The following is a 23,594-nucleotide window of genomic DNA, read 5'->3' as shown; positions in this document are numbered from 1 at the left end:
AACTACAATCTGCTCACATAATTGACAGGCATCAAAAATATTAAGATTTAAAATCCTCCCGATAAATGGCTTCAGGTTGCCTCCTATCACACAGTGCAGCCCAGAGGAAATGGGACTGAGAATCCACTAAGGTCAGCAGCAGAATGCCAATGACCTGAAACAAAATGAGAATTTCATCATTTCATCCTTTTTTGTATCCAAATTTGGGGATGAAAACAATAGTTGTCCCTTTGTCAGTTTTTCATGCAAATATCAAAATAAAAATTGAATAAAATATAATTATCTTATACTATTTAAGCATTTCCTGTAATTTTTTCATTGTTTTTATTTGTTTGGGGGATTAGACTGTCCTAGCTCCCTTTTAACATTGGAAACATCAGACTACTTAAATGATACAAATTCATATTATTTACTGCAATGTGCTCCTGTGAGTAATACCTAAATGAATATTTGTATTGTAAAAATATAGTCAAAATACAGCAACAAGTTGTTCATCCTATAGAAAACCACTGACCCAATCCCAGAAGCCTTATATAGAAGTCAATGTCATAATTTATACTTAAGCTAACGCTAATAATTAAATAAACTAATAAATGAACAACAGAACTACATCCAAACAGAAATCAACAATGTGCTAGGGATAGAATAGGCATACTATATAAACTAAGCATTTTATTTTCTCATTGGATTGTTTATTAAACTTGGATGGGAAAAGCTAAGTTTCAGCTGTTCTTATAGCACATTTTTTATGCAGCCTTCTCATTTAACTAACTGATCCTGTGGCAGCAAAATCATTAATTCGTCTTCTGCTAGCACTGCTAGCAGTGGCCAAACCTCTTATTCCTCTCTATTCTCTTCTTGCTGGAAAGGAGAAGATGAACTTCTCAGCCTCCTTTTCCTTTACATTGGCTTTCTTCCACGTCTCTCATATTATGATTTTACTTATCACTCATCCTCTTATCAGAAGCAGCTTAGCCATTCTTAAGACAAGACTGATTATTTTGTGCTGTTCTGCATAGGCTGTTGTTTATGGAACTTCAGCGTAGACATTACATATATATTATTATTGAGTATCTCTGGAAAGGACATTAGAATATAATTAGTGTAACATAACTGAGTTTTATTTGATGCTGCTAGCAAGTCATGTTGGGTTTGTTTTATCCCTAGTCCATAGTAGTTTGCAGACTACTTCACCACTTTCAAAGGTCAGACAGCCGTACCCAGCACCGTGCCATTCAAACTCCTAATCACACAAATGATAACTTCCTGCAGTCATTGGGATCAGTACAGAGCAATAAATCACAAACATTTGGTCTGAGTAGTGTTATCCATTTGAAGTATATCAGATTAGTGAATGATTCCCAGATAGGCAACAACTTTCTGAAAGAAGCTATTAGCAAACAACAGTAATAGCTATGGAACACAATAGCTTACAATTTTCATATAATAATAGTTCTGCCCCCAGCATGGCTTTACTGGTATCAACGGGAAAAGGAAAGTATTCCTTAATGTCAGGATATCCCAGTGTAACACAGTGATACGCAACACAGTTTTTCTGAATACAACCAGTGCCAAGAGGTGAAAATAAACTTTTAAGGGGTTGCTATCAAAAAACACAGTAGGGATATTTTTTTAGACTGAGGAAAAAAACTATTCTGTTTTTCCACTGAAATAAGGTTTACATTTTGTTTTTAACTATCTATCTCTGCAGCACTGTTTAAGTGGCCCAAAAACACTGTTCCCATCCTCCTGAATAAAAAAGGGTTTTGTTAGGAAAAAAGACTCTTTACTTAAATAAGCTGAGACATATGCTATAATAGCATACTTCCAACTATTCTAGTTTGGAACTATGCATCACTCTCAGCACTGATTTATTGGGGTTATATTTGCTGTAAGAACCAATTTGAGACTGTACTATGCTTTCCACTTCACATACTGCCCCAAACGTTTACAAGAACACAGCGCCTGTAACAATGTTTATTCATCCACTTTTTAAAACATGCCATAATAAAAGCGTTCCCTTGCAGTTCCCAGACTCATAATATTTTCTATTAGACTTTCTAAAACAAAGTCAGTCTGTAGCCTTGAAAAACAAAATGTATTAGAATAAAATGAAAACAAAAAATTAGCCATCCGACTAGACAGATTTCTCCATTGGTTGTACAATCAGAACAGTTTCTTGTTGACGTACATGATGCTTCTATTTTGGTTCTAGAGACAAAAGGGTGCAGGCTCAGAGTAAAGGATCATCAGGACAAGTATCCTCTCTCTCAAAGATTGGCCAACACAACTGGAAAGAGTAAGTGTATAATAATACAATACAAGGGTATAACAATACTTTCTTTGAGCGCTCTTCCAGCATCCAACTGAAGTAGTGACTTCCTTATGTCATATCAGTCTTTTCTTGAGTGAACTTAGCCAGCCTATCCTTCAGCCTATGAGGATTTTAATCATTAAAAAGGAAGTGTAGCAACTGCAGATATATCCATCATCTTTCAAACTATGTACATAAATAACACAATGCAGGTATGACACTGGTTTTACTCCAGTGCTTCCAACTCTTACTTATCAAGGCCAGCTGTGGTAATGGTTCAGGCACATGCAGCTTTTAAGTATATTGAATGTACAGAAAACTGCAAAAATAAAATACTAAGGTTTGCATTTAAAATATGCCTTATTGCACAAGTGAAAAAGACAGCCTGAGCTGGAGCCTGCAGCAGGCTTGTATAGAGCGCTTTTACTAGTCAGACAGCAAAGCACTGCTGTCAGTGAAAATGTGATCCTTCTTGAAAGCCTTCCCTTTTTCAATCCCTCTCTCTCCCCATCAGAGGAGAGGTACAAGAAGATTCTGTTCCACCACTTTCGGAAATGAAAGTGCGGATGGAGGCAGAACTATTGGCGTCATCAAACCAGGCCTCACAGCTAGTCTTGAGGACAAAAAAGAAACAGAAAAAAACCCACATTCTTATCCTGTAAACTGGACAACATTTATTTTTAAGAACAAAGCTTATCTATTGTGAGTAGGAGAAAGAAAGGGGTTGCTTTCACCATCAAAACTTTGAAAACACAGCTGCACCTGCAAGCTTTCTCCTACAGTAAAAGCATTTTCCAAAGATTTCTTAAGGAGCGCCTGGAAGCTAAAGGTGCAAAATAAACTGAAATCTTGTCCATGAGAAAACAAAATCCACTCTTTATTTTTCCATTACAATTTATTTTGCTTTTTTGTAATTGATGTGGAGGAATTCTGGATGAGAATGCAGCTGCCACCTCCAATTATTTTGTTTCAGACAGGCAGAAAAAGAAAAAATAGGACATTTGTAACACGCCTTGAAGCAGCAGAAAAAGATCCACATTAAAGTGAGCTGTTTAGATATTATTATAATCAAGGAACTATCACAGGGGAGCATGCTGTAGTCCTGCTCCCTCTGCCCTCATACTATATTCATGCCCCCCCCCCCCAGTCTGTAGCTAAATCCTGTACACTGTCTAATAGTTTCCTGGCAAACCACTTAAAGTTGTTTTAGCTCTGCAGTCTCTGCAGCCACACGGGTAAAATGCTCCAAAGGGCTCAAAACTCTGCCTTAAGAAAGGGAAGACTCCGAGAGAACATCAAACGAGAACTGATACAAATCCTAACTGAAAATGTTACTGTCCAAGTGTCTCGGATTCAGTGTTTAAGAAGCAGGTCAATCCAGAAAATACTTTGTAGATCCCCAATAAGTGTTCATGAATATAAGCTGTAAGGTAATGCCATTCCCTGTTGGCAGAATCCTTGAAAAAAAGAAGTAACCCAGCAGGGATATGCAGGTCTGAGCTCTCCTACATCAGGTTAACTGTACAGATTAACTGCGCCCAATAAATGTCATGTAAATCTGAACCCAATAAATGCTACGTGAATGAGATCAACAGATATAAACACAGCTGACAGGATGCATTTTAAGTCTGGACAAGGTGAAGTTTATACCTGCACTGAAGGCTAGTTAACACTTCTTGCTGCAGCTGTTCTGTGGGACCCTGCATTCAGAAGAAGGCAGAATTCCAAGCTAAGGTTAGGTTCACTTGTCCTCCCCATGGGTGGTCCTCCTCCTCTCAGCCTGAGACCCACAGCTAACATTCAGTATGTCCTGCAGTTTCATTCTCCCTTCTCTCTCACTCTATGGACTTCCTTATTTTCTCCCCCTGCCCCAATCGACTTTCTCCTCCTTCTTTCCCTTCATTCTCTCCTGACCTCGGATTAGCTGTATGTGGCTACAAACATTAATTCTTACCAACAATGTTTGTTGGGCAGTAAGCTCTCTGTGTTCTCACTGGCTGTTATTCCAAATGCTAGCCACATCGCTTAAGTTGAGAATTACAACATCTGCATTTGTATACTGAAGGACTTTCTGAAAAGAAAGCTGGAGACCAAATTCTGATCTCACTTATGTCACTGAATAATTTCACTGACGCTAAAAAAGAGTTGCTACAGACTTTCCTCCAGGATAGCTGAGGTCAGCATTCGACCATTTGCTTTAATAACGTGCTGATATTTTCTTCAAATAAATAATAAGAAAGGAAAAATTATCGATGCTGGCATTCCAAATATTTGCTCCCTGTGAATATTTCTATGAAAAACTGCATTTTATTGTTTCTCCATTCTCAAATCTACATCTTCAATAGATGGGAAATTGCATGAGTATCTCCCCACGCTGGCCTTTCAATTTAGAAGAATAGTATTTACAATTCAAAAGAATAGCAGGAAATGTTTAATAGACTTAGCACTTGGTCTCTAGGAAACAAGAAATACCATGCTAATCACTGAAGGCTGCACCTTAGCTATATTAAAAGTGTTTAAGAGAGCATGAGAAAGCCTTTACCTTTCTATATTATGAACAGACTGTATAGATATTAAAAGTGAAAGATCCAAAATCTGTTACATGAGAAAATTATATTCTTTCATTGCAGATTTAAAAGGCAATAGAATTAACTGAATCGGCACAAACATTCTGAAGATGTTTATGATCTTAAAAAAAAAACAAAAACAACAAAAAAAAACACCAATCCACCACTGTTTTCCATATCATATATGTAGTTTGCAGGTAGAAACAAAACATGTTAAAAGTTCAACACTGCAAACCATAGTAAAAAATGGTATTTTAGCAGTTTTACTTAGACAAGTTGTACTCCACTGTTGTTTATTTTTAAGATTAGTAATATTTTTATGTTAACTTGCAGCACAAAGTTGCTGAAAATTCATTTTACTAATCTTAAAAATCTCCAATATATTTTAAAAAGTTTTTAACATTGCACGTATAGTTTACAATGAATGTAGCAAAGAACATTAATATTCAACCCTACAAATCCAAGTAAAATGTAAAATCCAGCTTAGACGCTGTAGTTCTTATGCACATTTAATGTCACTAGCATGTATTAGACAAAATGCAGCTCAGAAATACGGCTGTGCAGTTTTATTTTCCTCTGCTTGCCCAAAACAGCACACAACTTTATGGCAGCATTAGCCTTTCTCAGGTGTAATGATCAGTATAAACAGAAAAAGTAATCCTCAGTCTATGTGAGAAACACCATTACTTGCCTTGGCAAAACAAAGCAACTTGCACATATCTTATTTTTAACTTCAAGATTAATTCACTGTTTAACACGTGCATGGAGAAAATCCACCTGGCACAAGCACATCAAACTACACCTAGAATACAATGGAAAATTACACAGATAACATGTTACAAAACCAAAGCAATTAGGCACTGAAGATAACAAGAGGGACAAGAACTTTTTGTCACTGTCTTTTCTGGAAGTTTTTTAGGAAATAACTTCCCTGTCTCATGTGTTCAAGCATGAATGATGCACTTGTTACTCTTATCACAGAGACTATTAACACAAGTGTCAGTAGTATGTTGAATGGTTCTACAGACCAAAACTACCTCTTCCACCCTGCGTGGACTCACGGCTGTATGAAGTTAAACTTACTGGGAAGTTAAAATCCACAGCAGGAAAACGAATCTCCTCGAGTAAATATACATTTCTCAATTTGGTCACAAATCCTGACCCCACTATAAGGGGGAGAAGGGGTTTCGTACTCACTATAGCAACACATTAAAGTCTTAGATATCTTTAATTTGGACTGTAATACTTTCAGCCAGTCAGAGATAGGATGTATAGCACATATAATTACAATTTCTGTAATTTTAGCATAAACAGATTTCACCCTTAGACTTACATCAGTTTCAAGAAAACCAGCTCAAATACAGGCAAGTCAGAACCACAAATTCTTTTTAAGGTGAAGACTTGGGATTTTGACATCAACTGAACTTGTTTATTAGCTCACAGTATCATGTTAAAAAGCATCTTCAGGATAGACAGCTACTGTACTTACAGTTCAGCAATACCTTGCAGCATAAAGACGTGACTATGTAAAGAGACCTTTGAGAAGTATCACCTCTGAAAATAAGCCAGTAGCACAGAGATATAGAGTACAACCATTGTGGAGTTCCCTTGGATGTACCAGGAAATCGGCAAACTGGGCAAGACCATCACAAAGGCCCTGTGCACCTCACCCTGGCTGCCAACACAGAGTGCACAGCCAAGCACAGCTAAGGCAAAGCTGCAGCTAGCAATCCCTTGGCTTTTGTCAGCCACTCTGGGCCAGGGCCTGCACAAATGTCTGCTGTCAGCAAACCATACCAGCCTCTGGCCCTGACCCCATGGCCCAGTGCCACAATTACGGGGCAATGCCTAACACTGGCTCTCCTCAGAGGACTTGATCCTCACCCTTACCTGCAGGCTGACAGGTGTCTCTTCCCAGTAAGGTGACCAATAGCCAGTGCTATCCCTTGTCACCCTGCTCCCTGGCTAGGGGGTGAGATGTCACTGCCCAGACATGGGACACCATGAATCACCCAACCTAAGGCTAAAAATGGTGCTTCTTAGATAGGAAGTTTGGACCACTGTCACCACTGCTGAAATGCACCTCCCACTGCCTTACTGTGCTCATATCCACTGTTCAGATGTTTCCTAGAAACACTCAGCAAGTGTCAATGAATGTCAGTGGGTGCCATTTTTTTCTGCATGGAGGAATTCAGTGACACACTTTTTATTCATATGTGCTTCCGTGTCAGATACCGCTGTGTCAGACTGCCCCTCTGCTGCCTTCTGTCACACAGCAACAACACATAATGGAATATTGCTGTACCAGCAACATCTGCATCTGACATCTGGTAGACAAACACCATAAAATAGGAGGCATTACTTTTGGAGCAGCCCTCACGTTATTCCACCAAGTTCCTAAGATACAGAAATCACAGAATCACAAGATCACTTAGGACCCTCTTGAGGTCATCTTGTCCAGATGCCAAGGAATCCTTTCTTTTTTTTATTTTTAGTTATTTAATGAGCCCAGATATTTGTAGAAATCTTCAGTTTATAGAAAGCTTAAAAAAGAAATAGCAAAAACACATTTTCTACCCCTCTCATAAACACATGGACTGTTTTTAAAACAAAGTCACTGCATTTCTGGCCTTAATCAGTGTATTTTTGAAAGTGTCTTGTGATAGCTGCATTACATCACTTAATCCTCCTAATTAGGACCATCTAAAAGTACTTATTCTATTAGTACATTAGATTCAAGTTTACACTCAGAATGTTAGTCCCAATTAACATAGGTCAAAGCAATTATGCAAGCATATTTACATCTTGAATTAATTGCACAAACAATAATTTCCTAAGTAAGTAGACCCTTAGCATGTTGTTATCTGCTGTATTCCTATTCACCTTTAAAGGGAAGAAAACAGTGTCCAGCACAAAACCTCTTCAGAAAATACTGTGTTTCAGCATTACAGCTATGAATTATCACATGTTCTGGATAGAAAGAAACTTGACTCGTAGTAGATTACATTTATAATAGCCCTTTAAATGTTGGCATTTACAACCTTGAATTTTGGTAGAATATTACAGTTAACCCACAGGCTTGTACTTATTTCATTACGAAGGGAACATTCTGAGCAGTTACTTCTAAAACAAAAACATCAGATTTTTTGTTATGTCTTGTTTATCTACTGCAATGAGATTTTAAAGCCAATAAATGTTAAGCAAATTATAATTCTGGATAAGGTTTTAGTAACTTGTAACACTACTATTTTATTCTTTTACAATACTTTTCATCAAGATCTCAAAGTTTGTTTTCTTTTTTTAAGGAAGGAAATGTCACTGAACCATTTTACAGGTAGATAAATTTTACAGATTTCAGTTTTTCTCTGCCTATTTCACATCCTCCTATGCAAGGAGAAACAATGGATACTATATTTAGTAATGGTTTCCAAACTGGTCTGAGACTGTATTCAGCAATCCTCACAGCCATACACAAAGAGTGTTTTTGGTTGCCCCTTACAAAGTCCGTATTCATCCAGAAATCCTGAAATTCCACGGCTGGTAACTGGCCTCCAAAATTTCCAATATCGCTGTCCATCTATAAGCCTTCCCAATACCAGCCCCAGCAGTGAAAACCATCTCAGCCATAGAAGTCTTTAGAAGTATCTTTTGGGGATTAAGAAAAGGAAGTCTTTCAATAGCACATTTGCATTCTCCCCTCCTAAATTTGATACTTTGCATTATTACAGCACACTCCAGGCAAATCATAACCTAATAACGATCTTTTCAGGAAGAAAATCTGAAGGTAGTTTAAGTCCTATTAAATGTATTCACTTGATGACAAAAAACTAATAAGCAAGAATGCTTTTCTTTTTCTACACACCTAACACTTAAACACAGTTGGTTTTATATCTAATTTCCAGCTCAACTAAATCAGATTGAATCAGAAATAATAAAAAATAAATAAGAAAAATTTGAAAATATTTAACTGCCAAACCATGTGAGACAAATCCCAACAGCAGTAACACCCAAACAGCATCGCATGTGCAAATGCTTGACTTGCAACAGGAGAGTATTTATTTCTAATTGATACTGTAAAACATATTCAGCAACACATACTTTTAACGAATGCCTTCTCTTCGAAGAATTGGAAGAGATGTTTAAGTCAAAAGAATAGTTATCAAATTTTTAATGCAATTGCACTGAAGATTTCATAAAGCAATTGAAATCCATATGAAATATTTTCAGAAAGTTGTATATGCATATGTATACACACCTTTACACGTATGAGAAGTGCATAAATTTTAGACAATAAATAGTAGAGTACGCACTCACTTGAAAGCCCTATATCTACAGATTTTGCAATAGTTTTATGAATGTTTCTGGTTTCTTCAAGTCATCGTTTAGTCTGGAGAAGGCTCATGGGAGAAACCTTATGGCTCTCTACAACTGCCTGAAAGCAGACTGTGGTTAACTTCTGCTCCCATGTGACAGTATTGGACAAGAGGGAATGGCTTCAAGTATCAGCAGGGGAGATTCAGCTTTGATATTAGGACAAATTTCTTCTCATAAAGAGCTGTGAGGCACTGGAATGGGCTGCCCAGGGAGTGGTGGAGTCACTGTCCCTGGAAGTGTTCAAGAACTGTGGGGATGTGGCACTGAAGAACATGGTTAGTGAGCATGGTGGGGATGGTTTGACAGTTGGACTTGATGATCGTTAGAGGTTTTTCTCCAACTGAAATGACTTTGTGATTCTATGATTAAATTCTCAATTACACAAGTAAACATAAGTGAAATGTGATAACAAATTCATGTTCTGTAATGTAACAAGCAAAACATAGAAGGAATACTTGGTGACACCAAGAGTCCACATAGATAAGTACCTTAATCTTCCATGGTTGGAAAGAAATGAGAACAAAAGAAATGAGCTTGTTCACGAAAAAGCCCTCTCAATTATTTTAATCTCAAAGTTTACCCCAAGTTTGGTGTATTTTTTTTGTTTAACAACGGTATGTACAAATTTTCTCAACTACTTATCCATTACCCCTTGAGCTCAAGCAGATACTTCTTCATGAGCATAGTCCTTGTTCTGCAAATAGTTCTGGAAACAGCTTCCAGCTGAGACTTCTCTAAAGCATCAGGCTCTGAAATTACAGAGAATTTATCTCTGTGTAAACAAAGGATTCAGTGTTCTAAAAATAGTAAGGAGTGAGAGAATGACTTCTAAAAGCCATAGTATTAGGTGAGAATAACTCTAAAATATGTCTATGAAAATCCTGAAAGTATAACCTGCATACGAAGGCATGAGGAGGCCAAAATTTGCTCTTAGAGAGAAGAGAAATATCCATGAACAACTGTTGAACCAAATTCATGATTCATGAACCAAACTGATACTGATCACCTTTCAACCTGAAGATTTTTATTATTTCAAATATGCATACCGTTACTAAACTTTCAGGCACTGCAAATGGCTGATAAAATCCTAAGCTTATTCCATTCAGAAGTGGCAGTCAAAAACTTGTGGTACTGTAGAAGTTGCTCAAAATATACAAACACACTGCCAGTAGAGACCTCTGTGTCACCGCCAGTAAGATGAATTATCGTTTAAATATTTTTTTTACTCGTCTTTCTCTTCCTATTACAGCTGCCAAGGGTATTCAAATATACTCAGAATACTTCAGATCAAGGTCAAGAATGACAAGAGTTGATCCAAAAGCCCAATTCTGTTTGCCTATTTTTGAAGTAATACTAAGACCTTAAAATCCAAATAGAAGAGCAGGGAAGAATAGGGCCTTATGTCAATTTACCTCAGCCAATTTTCTTAAAGAATACAGAAGAAAAACATAATATTTGTTTTAACCAACGCATAAAAATAATAGAACTTCCAGCTATGAGAATCTGTGGTGCTATCTCACCAGTTTCCCATATCTGAAAGAATCTGAGGACAACTTTTATGGAACCAGTGAAAATACAAAAATCAATCGCTACTCTTTTTATACTAATGTTTCAGCAAATTATTTGTAAACCACAACTATTTCATTAGATAATCTGAAGTGCGGGACAAGCAAACATCTGGTGTATTACATCAGCAAAAAGTAGAGATCATCAATTACTGCCTATTTTTCCATATACAGATTTGTTTAATTCCTTGAGGCAAATTTTCAAAATTGACTGTCAAAAGTAAAGCAAATTTGTGGGGAAAAAATAAAAAGTTTCCTGGCATGGTTGACTTTTTTTTTTTTTTTTTTAAATAATAGGACAGAATAATTAAAAAAATCTTTTATTTGTACCCTGAAGTCCCATTTGTAAAAGGAGAAAAAGAAAACAAACAAATAGCAAATATTAAAAAAAATATACAAAGATGTATTTAAGATGTATATCATATTTTTCTGTTTCAAGCTTGCATATTTTAAGATATAATCCATTTCCTCATTTGATAAGCAAAGGTAAATTTGTCAAGCTGACAGATCAGGAGTAGTTTTTTGTGGTACTATTTCTATTCACTCATAACAGAGAATGATGCTACTATTTACATTCTGTTAACTTTGCTACTCCAATGATATTCCTGCTTACCTTCCTTCTACTATTACTGACAGCTAGTCCCTCCCTGCAAGCAGATCAAACTGTCACGTTTCTACTACAAAACTTGAATCATAAGCCTTTTGAAAACCCCAGTTCTTTAGTGGCTTTAAAAGTCATTTACACACGACCATTTTCCTATGGCAATCTGTTCAATTCAGTTAGGTTTTTGGGGAACACTCACAGAGGACACCACGGAGCAGGTTCTGTAGGAAAACATACATATAAAAATCTAACACATCCATGGGGGAAAGAAAAAAAAGAAAAAAAAAAAGAAATAAAAGGCATCCATCTCAAAGCCAGCTTTAGCTTTCTTGCAGAAGGGAGACAGCTGGCTGGACAAGGATCAGCATAACTGAGCTGCCAGGCCCCAGCCATGGGACATTTCTGTCTATGTGTGCTGGTCAGCCTCAGCTGTCAAGAAGCTCTTGGGAAACAAGCTAATGAACCATCGTAACTTCAAATGCGGTAAATAATTATCATCCTTCTTTCACAAATGAGTAAATAAAGATAGCGGATAAATTACTAGTCTGAAGACACAAAGAGACTTCTGTAGTTCCAGAAACAGAATACCAGATTCCATGTTTATGTGTTCCCTTCTAAGGGCTTCTATCTCACTGTTTCTTGGTAGAAATTATAGACCAGTCAGTCTCTTAGTGCTTCCAGCTAGCACACTTAGCACAGATTCACAGACAGTGGGAAATTCGTATTCACAAGGGAATAGAATAATGTATGCAGCACAGAACATCATGCAGTGCAGAAATCCCTGAGCTAGGTCCAGGACAGGTACCTTAGAACAAAATAATTTATCAATAACGTGGAGATTTACTGCAGTAAGTTTCTAGGTTGTGACAACACCAGCCTTCACACCTGCAATGTATCTCCCCACCACACTTTACTACTTGTTACAGCCAGGAATTCATTTTGCTAGGAGTTGGACACCTAAATACATAACAAAATTTCAGCCTAGGTGATTTGGACTCTAGTAGTATATTGCCTGGTAGATAACCTTTGATGCTATCAAATTGCATCCAGAAGCACAGCACAGGCTGCAGATCAACTGTACTTTTAATCTTGCTAAAGACAGTCGTGGTATGTGAGGAGCTAGGAAGAGACACTAACTGAGCTGCTCTAACAGGGTTTACACAGTGTGCTACTATGTAGGAACTGAAACCTTAGTACAACCTCTGCTTCTTTAGAGTTAAAGCTGAAAGCTTTGTACTTCAGATTATTAAAGACCAGCACCACAAAAGATGGTGGCATAAAACAACACATTTGGGAAAGATATCTCTCAGCAGCAAATTGTGACCAAGCAGAAAGCAAACATCAACTTATTTACTTAAAGTAGTCAGCAGTAAAGAAATGATCAGTTAAAAGAGCGGTGATGGAATCACAGGACACTGCACGTGTGGCAAATGGAGATGGAAATGAAGCTATCTCTTCTTCAAACGCAAAAATTGGGTGACACTTAGTCCTGAAAAGCGAAACCTAGATGACACTTGGTCCTCTTACCATTGCTTTTGTTTCTGAATCAAGTGTTAATGTCATCATTTCAAAGTTGTTTTTTGTTTTGTTTTTTGTTTTAAATGGCAGCACACCAGGAATCAGGAGAAGGTAACTGAAAGCTAACTGAAAGTATTTTGGTAATCGTTTTTTTTTTTCTCCTTAATTCTGCATTCAGAAAAAAATAATAAATCCTTCTTTCCTTCTGTGATCACACACAGCACTTGTACTTTAATGCCTTAAATGATACAAAGCCTCATTTACAAGAGTCACTACAATTTCTGTATTTAACATTGCAGTGCTTTAATGCATTAGAATCTGAATAGTCCTACAGTATCAAGGACGCATTTTAAGACATTTTCTTTCCAAAAACATTTCCTTAAAATTAGCATCTGAAGAGTGCTTTGTGTTTTCTACTTAATTCTTCTATGTTCAGCAGCTTAACTAAGAATGATGAAGCACTTTGACACGGTTATAAGTATCCATTTGAAAGTTCACATAGAGTTTATTTATTAAAAAAATACGTATGATCTGAAGCTGTGTTTTTTATTGTTATTCATGTCACAGCATATTTAATGAATTTAAATAGACAATAAATGGAAATATCTGGTAACTTGGTAACATTAATATGCCTGTATAAAAGAAAAGGCTCAATTATGGCTTTTATTGTAAAAATAAAAAGAACGCATACACTTTAGGAGTAACTCATCCACATGGCAGTTTCAAGTGTTTGCCAGATACAGTTAAAGAGCACTGATAAATTAACATGAAAATGACCGTGTGCAACATGGTATGTTTTCTGTTTAGAGGATTAACAGATAACTTTAACCTATTAGCGTTCTCTGTGCTATATACACATCAAGTCACCACTAAAAATACAACTTCTGTAATTCTAACTTCAACTCTCAGATAAACAAACGTCTCCTTTAACATGACAGCTAGAAGCACTCATGAGAAAATACGTCCTCCAAGCAGTCAAGTAACAGGAGCCATATGCAGAGGCACATACCAACAGCAGATAAAAATCTTGCTACAGTGAACTTGATTTCCCCAAGATACGACACCATCTCGTTTTCCAAAACAAAGAAGAGCAATTACTCGTTTGAGTACATTTGTCACTAGCTTAACAAAATGTGCAACTTACTTTGTTCACAAATGTAGCCACAGTGAGGAGCGTTTGGGAAACTCCAGTAGAACTGTGCAGACTAGCTAGGAAAAAGACTTTTTACAGAAGAATGTGTAGGAAGGAGGAGTCAGAAAAAAAAAAAACCACCAAAAAACAAAAAACCACCAAAGAAACAAAAATGGAGAATGGTGTATGAATACCTCTCCTTTGTCACAAATGTTCTAGTTGTCATGCACTTTACCCGCAGAAATCCATCACCATCTACTGCTTATATTGAGATGCATATTATTTCTTTACTACACTGTGTTCATATTTTAGCCTTTTTGTAACGTTGTGATGAATGTGACAATTTAAAGATCTACGCCTTTGAAGTATTAAGCATATTCTCCTATACACTTCAAAAGGCAACTGCAAAGAGTGGAGAAATTTAACCTCAGAAAAAGCAGCCTGCTATTTGTAGAACTCAGCTCCTGTAAGTCTTCAAAGAAAGATTGTCTCTGAAGACAATGTAGCAGGCAAACAATTTTTAGCATTCCGTCAACCTAAAAAAAGTTCAAAAGAAAAGAGGCAAGCAGATTGGTTTGCCTCTTTGAAAACAATGCTTTGCATGCCATAGAATTTCTTCAATATCATTTTGACTTTGCTGGAACATTGCTTTGAGTTTTCCTCAGCAGACCTTCTTTGAAAGGTGGGAATTTCTAAAGCACAGACTTCAGTTGTGAGTCATTACTATTGTTTCCTCTAAATTTTCTCACCAGCTCATCCTGCATCATTTCCCTTGTTCTCATGAATGAGCAATAGTAATGGAAACGAATCTATTGATAATAAGGACTGAGAAAACTACTGCAGTAGATTTTCAAACGTCCTGTCAAAGTATACGTTCAATGTTAGTTGCTAATGTTGTGGATTGTAAACAGGAATTAAGAACTTTGTTTCCTTGTTTGATACAAGCTTATTTAAAACTGAGAATTGACCCCACAGCAGCAGATAAAATGCACCCATCTGGTGCAACATTGTTTTATGACCCATTACAACAAAAAGGAAAAGGAATACGATTTTATCTTAAAAGAATATGGCATTTACACAAAGTGAACGCACCATCAAGGCTTCATTTCCCCATTGTGTGTCTATGTTTCAGCATTAGAGGAAAAAAACATCCTTACATACTATGAAAACTTAATTCCCTTCAAGATTAATGGATATTGGTTTGTACGTGCATTTCAGGTCACTCGACCCCATCTGTTGTGCAACAGAGTGTAACACTGGGATAAATGAAGGAGACTGCAGCACAATTTCCTCTCTATTATTCATTACATACAGTCTTTGCCTTGTGGACCCTTCATGTGCTTTGTCTGTGAAGCTCTCTTTGCCAGTGGAATTTCTGAGCATGACACATGTTATACCCTCACATCAAGCTCTGCCAAGTGCTGCTTTCTTACTGTTTCAGTGATCCTCTTATAAGTTAGTCTGGAAGTTTGATAAGAAAACCTCAACAAACAAATGAACAGTGGTAACAAAATGGCCTTACGTGCTTTAACATGTCATGAGTGCTGGACTCAGTGTTCTCAGCTACTAGAAGCACCAGTTGCCAATATCTTTCAATTCGCCTTTTAGTGAAAGAACACTATAATGTCAGCTCTTCTTAGACACCTAGTGTAATTTCCATTTCACACTGACAGTCCTCAAACACAACTGACCACAAGCATCACTAACACTTGTCCATTTTCAGGATCTTAAATGCACAGTTTTTAGGGAACGCTAAGATAAGATTAACCCTCCTCTTGTTTGCTGCATTCTATCTGCGAAAACTCCTAAAAAGCCAATTTCTCCACAAATTAAAAACTAGCTTTAACTCTAACTTCCTGGAGCTCTATGTAAGAGTGCCATCTAGCGATGCTCTGCTGAGGGTGTTTTCTGCTGAGAACAAATTCTCAGTCACTTTTAAAAACAAATCTTGCTCAGTATATTAGTAGAGGGCCTTAATAAAAGATTATTCGAATCATTAACGTAACTTAGTAACATAGGAAATTTTATTACTTGATCCGTTTTCCACTGTGAGATTGTGTTTTCATGGTTAGTTCTTCTGTAGTCCCATTAGTATGCTGCAGTATTAATAATGAAAAATACCTTTGTATCAGTGGGAAGCAGGAGCTGGTACATTTGGTCTATTTGCGTGGCTGGAGATCATGCTGATAGTGCTCCATACAGCTGCAGGCATTTCTACACACATTCCATTTAAAAGGGAACAATCTGATGCATCTCTTCACATGCCACAACCGCGATCAATACAAGATACTCTTAAAACAATAAACATAAGACCTGAGAGGATGTGGATCAGCACCGCAGCTGAGTCACAGCCTTGCTCCAAGTCAGAAGCCGGCCCCATTCTGCCACCAGGCCCTGTGCAACTCAGGCAGCACTTCTGAACTGCACAGGTGATGGGGCACAGGCTGCCCAGGGAGCCCATGGTGTCTGCTCCTTGGAGGCTCTGCAGGAAAACGGGGGTTGGGACAAGATGTTTTCCAGAGGTCCCATCAACCTTAACTGTGATCCTGTGAGGTACAGTTTTAAGAAGGTGTTAATTGCTTCTCTTTTGCATGACTGAAGAGGAGCTATATTCTTAATAGAGAGGGATAGATAAAGGGTTGCTGTACAATGCGACAGATCTGGCTTTTATTCACAATTAGTTAGATTTCAAGGTGTTCACAAGGTAATGGAACCAGTGCCCCTATCTGTAAAAGACTGTTAGGAAAGCCAGCAATTACTGGGATATTATATCCCAGGGTTTTGGTTGGTTGGCTGTTTTTGCTTTTCTTTCCCTAAACCCCAAGCATGGACGTCAACTGTAGAGATTCTACCATTTAATAACAAATCAAACAGATCACTTTAACTGTCGTTATTAAACTCTCTCAGCTAACAAGTAAAAAGCTGCACACTGCTGTAATGAGCCTAAATTGAAAATGAAATCTTCCTATATCCTTTTGTGAATATGTGCATTTTTCAAGCTAGGTAATTTTGTAAAGAATCCCTGGCATCTGCTAGTAATTACGTAAACTGGATTGCTGAATTAAACCATCTTTAGGTCAGCTTTCAGATTAAGGGATATGCTTTAGAAGACAAATTATTCAAATAAGGAGATGTTTAAATTATAGTCATGATGTAATGTGGTTTCAAAAGTGAACTGCACCAAAACTACTTTTAAGTATTAAACATGAGAATATTTTCAAGAATATTGGGATGACTCATTTTTAAAATATCCAAGCCCCTGTGGATTTCATGAAGCAACTATATAACACCATGTCTTGGTAAAATGTAATTTACAAACTGATTTTGTGCATTTTGTACACCCAGGAGGGGAGTAAACTCTTCAAAAGGGCTGACAACAGCAGGACTAGGGGAAATGGTTTTAAGTTGAAGGAGGGAAGATTTAGGTTGGATGTTAGGGGGAAGTTCTTTACTAGGAGAGTGGTTAGGCCCTGGAACGGGCTGCCCAGGGAGGTTGTGGATGCCCCGTCCTTGGACGTGTTCAAGGCCAGGTTGGACGGGGTCCTGGGCAACCTGATCTGAATGTGTATGTTTGGTGGCCCTGCTAGGCAGGGGGGTTGGAACTACATGATCCTTGGGGTCCCTTCCAACCCGGGTGATTCTGTGATGAAGGAGCCCATAGCTAGAAAACAGGACAAACAGGAAGAATACACACATGAAAAGCATGGTAGAGAGTTGCTTTGCCAGTGTTTTTGATTTGGTAAGGTTTTTTTACTCATTAGTTACACATTTCTAAATGGTAAATAGGATGAGGTTGTTTATTTACATAGAAGGAAATTCATGAAAAATAAACTTGATGGAAAAAATATTAAAATCTAAGATACAGAAAATGTTTGTAACAATGTTATTTTCTGTTCTAAATCTAAGAGGCACCGTGTTCTTAAAGCAGCACAGACTTCTGATTTTAGACTTTTCAACCAAGTATAAAAAACATCCTTTTCTTTCATGCAAAATTGGCATTACCCTGTCATACAGTAAGTATAGGATGATTATGGACTTTTCATAGTGTCGTAGGTCCAAGTTAGTTTCTAGATCTGAGATATTTACATTTATATTTTAACAGAAAAGGAGGCAGTTCTCGATGCCAGAGCCATTGACTACTATGTCCCTTTTCCAAGAGACGGAGCTGTTTCTCTTGAAGCTGCTCAGAACCATTCTCCCAGCTGCCTTTGTGGACTCCTGTCATAAGCAGTATGCTTCTTAGATCCAACCCCAATAGTGAAATACCACAATCATGAAAGGTGTGAAATATTCAATGGACTTATTTATGTGAATTCCTGCCTGTAGTGAACAAACTGTTTACTTGGTGACATATGCTAAAAATCATACAGAACAAACTCTGCCAACACTTTCAGCTTGAGAGCAGAAAGTTCCCTTTGAAAATATTTATTGGCAACAAGCATTTGAACACTTTTCAAAAGCAGTATTTGTAGCACTTCCTACTCAGTCCAGGCCAACTACCTCACCAAGTTATTCAATAGAAATCCAGTTTCTGATCTGTACTTTAGATTACGCAGATACAGTTCTTCATGTACTTAATTGCATGAGCTCATGCAACAAGATACCTACAGGCAACTAAAATAAATACAAAAAAAGAACACTGAAGTAACTTCAATAAATAAATATCAAAATCCTACTGCACAATAAGTTATCAATTTATCATAAAGCATCAGAAAGGCTATAAAAACAGCCAGAGCCATCTTTAACTCACTCAAGATATTAGTACATAGATTAATAATAAAGATTAATTGGATAGGAAGGGGGAAATTAAGGATTAATACTCAATCACAAGTACTTCATAAAATGTACTTTTATTATCTGATATTACATTCTGTTTTCACAAGTGTATGCAATTTTTGAATCTAGAAAGCAATAAAAAAAATAACCCTAAAAGTGTTTCCTTGGCAATAATCCCTCCACCTATCCTTCTCCCCTCGCTATCCCAAAACTAAAAAAAATAACAGTGCTTTGGTTAGAAATGTTTTTCTCAGATTATTTTCTTAGAGCCTAGAGCTGTTGCTACCAGTACTATATTCCTAACATTTTAGGTAAAGTACGACTACGTTCCTGAAGCATTTTACAAAGTCATACCAGCTATAGGCATCTGAAGAATTTGTAGCATCTCTAAAGTTGGAAAGACCACTGAGATCATTTAGTCCAACCACCAACCCATGCCTGTGACAATTCTAGACCAGTGCCATATCTACACTTTCCATCACCTCCAGGGATGGTGACTCCACAGCCTCCCTGAGCAGACTGTTCCAAAAACGATGTTAGTGAGATACTTGTCTAAGCTCAGGCAACTAAGCCAACTAAATCTTGAAAGCCTATGTCAGTTTCAGGAAACTGCTTTCTTAACTTTCATGATGGCCTGCCATTTTGAAACAGACACCTGGAATCCCCACTGTGTGAAGATGAATTCACGAGCTGGTGCATTGATTCTGGTCAAGAGGGATAGCTTCATTTACAATAGTAAGATTGCATAAACACCAACTTGTAACTACAAAGTCTTTTCCACCTCATCCCCTAACTGCATAAACCAGACGTCCCCCCTCCTTCACGACAAGGAAAACACAGCTTCATCTGACCTTCTATCTCTGCAGACCCATGTTTTTCACTATGTTGATTCCAAAAACAAACAAAAACAGTACTGAAGGAGAGATGGGAGGTGAGAGACAATGACACTAAGTCTCCTGTCCTTTCCAATTAGGAGAGCCAAAAAGAAAAAAAAAAAAGGAAGGAAATCACCTCTTAGAGATAAATGTGGAATAGAAAAGGAATACAAGAGAGACTTAAGCAGTGTACAGGAACTGTCGAGTCACTGCCTGAACCACTGATTGATCACCTGGGGAAAGGATCGGTCAGCCCTGATGAAGGCCAACTCCTAGACCCCATTTTAGGGCTGACTGCCACTGGGAAAGGATCTTTTTCTGGAGATCCCTCCTTTGTGGAGATTTTCCCCATGAGCCCAGATCTTTGGATACAGATGAGCATTGTTTTCCCGTTTGTCTCTTTTGCCATTCCACCACTAATCTTTTCAACCGTAACAAGCAGCCACAATCAATCTCATCACTGCCAGTTCCCACTGTTAGCCTAGTTTCATTTTAACCTTTCATTACCACCTTAGACAAAAGAAAGTTCTTACAAAGAGGATTAAGAATTTTATTACTAGATAATTAGATATCAGAAATGCAACAGTGTTGGAGTTTGAAGTAAACAACAACAAAAAGAGATTCTAATTACCCTCTCAAGTAAATAAAAGCAAATTAAGAATAATTATTACAGGATACTAATTTTGTATAAGGGGAAAATGTCTTCCAAAATAAAGAAGCCAAATAAACTACAGTAAAAATCCCTTAAATTCATGATTTTCAAAGGTTTTTTCTTCTTCTTTTTTTTTTTTTTTAATGTACTTTTGACACAAATCTGGAGTAATTTCCCCTTCAGCTCTTGAACTTCCAATTTAAATTGATTTCATTTTATAGAAATGCCAGATGTATTTTCAAATTCTTTGCAGAAAAAAAACACAACATTTTTAATCTACAGTCCAAAAAGAACACAGGAACCTTCCACTGTATAACCACCAACTTTAGTTTAATTGTTCAGAAAGAGCTTATAATAAAAAGTACACAAGAAATAGTAATTTCTATTCTACATGACCTTCTGTGTTCAGTATCTCTTGTCCTAATGCATAGAGTAAGGCTGAATATGCAGGGGAGCAGAAGTTTAAATAGAAATTATAAATAGTTACTTTTCTTTCCTGCCCATACTTTCAATTTTGTGCTGCATGCCCTGATCAGAAAGTGGAAAACTGAGCTGCTTTAAGGGTGCATTTTTTTTTTTCCTTTTGTCCTCTGACAAGAACTCCCACCTCCATCACCTCAGTGAGCTGCTATCTGAAATGCATCAGAAGCGTTTTTGGCTCAGATGTCCTATGTAATTTTTTTTAAGCCCCTTCCCATGAAGTGAATCAGTTGCCAAGGAATACATCTTCTGTACACATCATAACACAAAACAGCATTAGCTAGTGACACGTCTAAGAGAACAACCAGCTGCCAGCAACACTGATTTTTATAAGATGCACCAGAAGAGACAAGATCAGTTGCATAACTAAAAGAGTGGTATTGGTTTTCCGTTCCCCCCCCCCCCCCCCTCCCCCCCCCCCCCCCCCACACACACACACAAGAAAACATAGCAGTAATTTTACTTTTTGAAAGATTTTTAAGGGATCAGCCAACAAATTTACCTCCCTGGATCAAAAGAACAGAGATCCTGTTCCTCTTTGTAGCTGAGAAGTAATTACAGCACTATTTAAGTACTCATCTAGGGTGACCTTTCCCTCAGGATAAACCCAATTTCCTCCAAGAACTTGAGCATAAACTCAGGAATGGCAATTTGTCCTTCATTCCCCTACAGCACTTACTTTGATTTCTTATCAAGGCATGGAAAAAAAAATAGGGTGCATTACAGAGTGCTGATTACGTAAACCTGTGGGAAACAGCACAGACTCAGAAGTGAAACTCGTATGAGTATGCAGGGGACAAAAAAGGTGATGCTTTCAGTACAAAAACAACTTCCTCAGAAAGGTGTAATAGAACGCATTACAGATATCTTTTCCTTATATGAAGGATTATCTGTAGCTCCTCTAAGAAGGAAGGCATGAGACCATGCTTCTGGCTCCACTCTAGTTAGAAATTACCCAGGACATGATGCTTGTACTGTATTATACCCAACTCTAAACCTTCTCTCCTTTGTACGTCACACTGATACTCAAAACACCATTTTCTGCAGGAATTACCCTTGTAGTAATCACATGCCAACAGCGTCTTAATGCCAGCAGGTGCAAGCAGCTGGCTTGTAATTGCAGCACAAGCACACATCCAACCCCTCTGCTGGATTTTAAAGTTTTCACTAGATAGGATGCAAGCTCATCCAGCCACAAACTGAAGCCACTCCAAACTGACAGTGCCACAGCCATCCTAGGGTCCCCCTTTCACAGCACTACCACTAAGCAACAGCATTTGTACCCCAAATCAACAGTACCACATGATCTCCATATGCCAGAGGGACACAGCTCCTCTTAGTTTCTTTTGGTATTATTCCCCCTTGGGGGTAAAGCATTACACATGGAAAAGAGGAAAGAGACCTTATTAGTACATTTTAATGGTTAAAGATGAACCATATCTTCCTACTCCGTAACCTTGAGGATGGAAATTGTATCTTTCAGAATAAAATCAAAGCAATAGAACAGTGGATTATGAACAATTAACTCTCCTACGGGATGTTTCTCATTACTTGCAGCTGTCCCATCACAGATCAGTCTATCATTAAAAGCCAGCCTACATGCAGTTTTAAAGCTACATAGCTCATATATAAATTGCAAAAGCTACAACTGTGTTTTGAATCAAGTCTTCCAACTTCAGTGTTTAAAACATTAAGCAAATCAAAGTCAACATCAAGTTTTCTACCTATTTACATTCATCTTTTTCATTATCTACTGGTTTTCCTTTCTTTTGCTTCCTTTGCTTCCAACGTTTTGCACTTTCTCCTTTCAGAAGTTTGTCATACTACCACCCTCAACATTTTCTCCCGTTATTTCTCACAATTTAAAAAAAGAAATAATAAAGAAGCCTTGCACTTCATTCTCTGCTTGCTCTTTTTGAAAACTCCCAGCACACTCAAAAGATTCAGTGTTTCACAATGCATTCATTTCCACCATACTTTCAATACATACATTAATAACTACATCAGAAAAGCAGTAACAGCACATGATCCCCCTACACACAATAAGCAAGAAATACCCTTTGATTAGCATTCCAGACAAAGTAGCAAAATCATTTCTGACAGATTCTTGGCGACACCAAGCAAAGTATTCACAAATAGGCTAATAGTTTTACACAAAAAGAAGAGTTAAACTCACCCAACTGGTGAAGGGGCTCTCCAGCTATGCAGCACTTTTCCTCAGCAAACAGCCCAGGTCCAAGTAGTGCTCTCCCTTCTATGGCTAGCCCTTATATGAGGGTGGTTCCACACTGGGTCCACCCCTTCTGATCACCTGTGGAACACAGGTGCAAATAATTTGCCTGTGCTCCATCAGCCAGCTACACCCCTTCACCAGCTGTTCAATCACCAGCTCAAGCCACGACCTAACAGTTCCCCTACAACTGGCATAAATCACTTGTTGCCAAGAGATAATCCCAACAGTGTTTTTTTCTTTCATTTTTTACAGTTACAATCATTTGTGCCTATAGCCAAGAAAGGGAAGAGCAGAACACGTAACCACAACAGTTCTGGCAGAGGTGTCAAAACTGCTACTTTTCCCTGGTTGGTGTAACATCAGGAAAACTTTCAGACACACTTGCATTAATACCAGCTGGTACATCTCTGAATTCCTCTGCTCCTATTGGAGATCGTATTTCTTAGATGTAATCACAGGTGTTTTGCACAACACCTTGTGATGAAGGGCACCTCAATACCCTGC

At 37.7% G+C, this 23,594-nt stretch overlaps 1 long non-coding RNA gene across 1 annotated transcript in view; it reads right to left on the bottom strand.

The window, feature by feature from the left end:
• Positions 1-14,161, bottom strand: part of LOC125692072 (uncharacterized) — a 56,360-nt gene extending 42,199 nt beyond the window's left edge. Inside the window, exon 1 of the long non-coding RNA XR_007376437.1 lies at positions 14,087-14,161. This is a non-coding gene — a long non-coding RNA (uncharacterized LOC125692072). The remainder of the gene's footprint in view (positions 1-14,086) is intronic.
• Positions 14,162-23,594: the final 9,433 nt, after the last annotated feature.

Source organism: Lagopus muta, chromosome 4, assembly GCF_023343835.1.
Source record: "Lagopus muta isolate bLagMut1 chromosome 4, bLagMut1 primary, whole genome shotgun sequence".
NCBI lineage: Eukaryota > Metazoa > Chordata > Aves > Galliformes > Phasianidae > Lagopus > Lagopus muta.
This window is presented reverse-complemented; position numbering and strand designations above follow the sequence as displayed.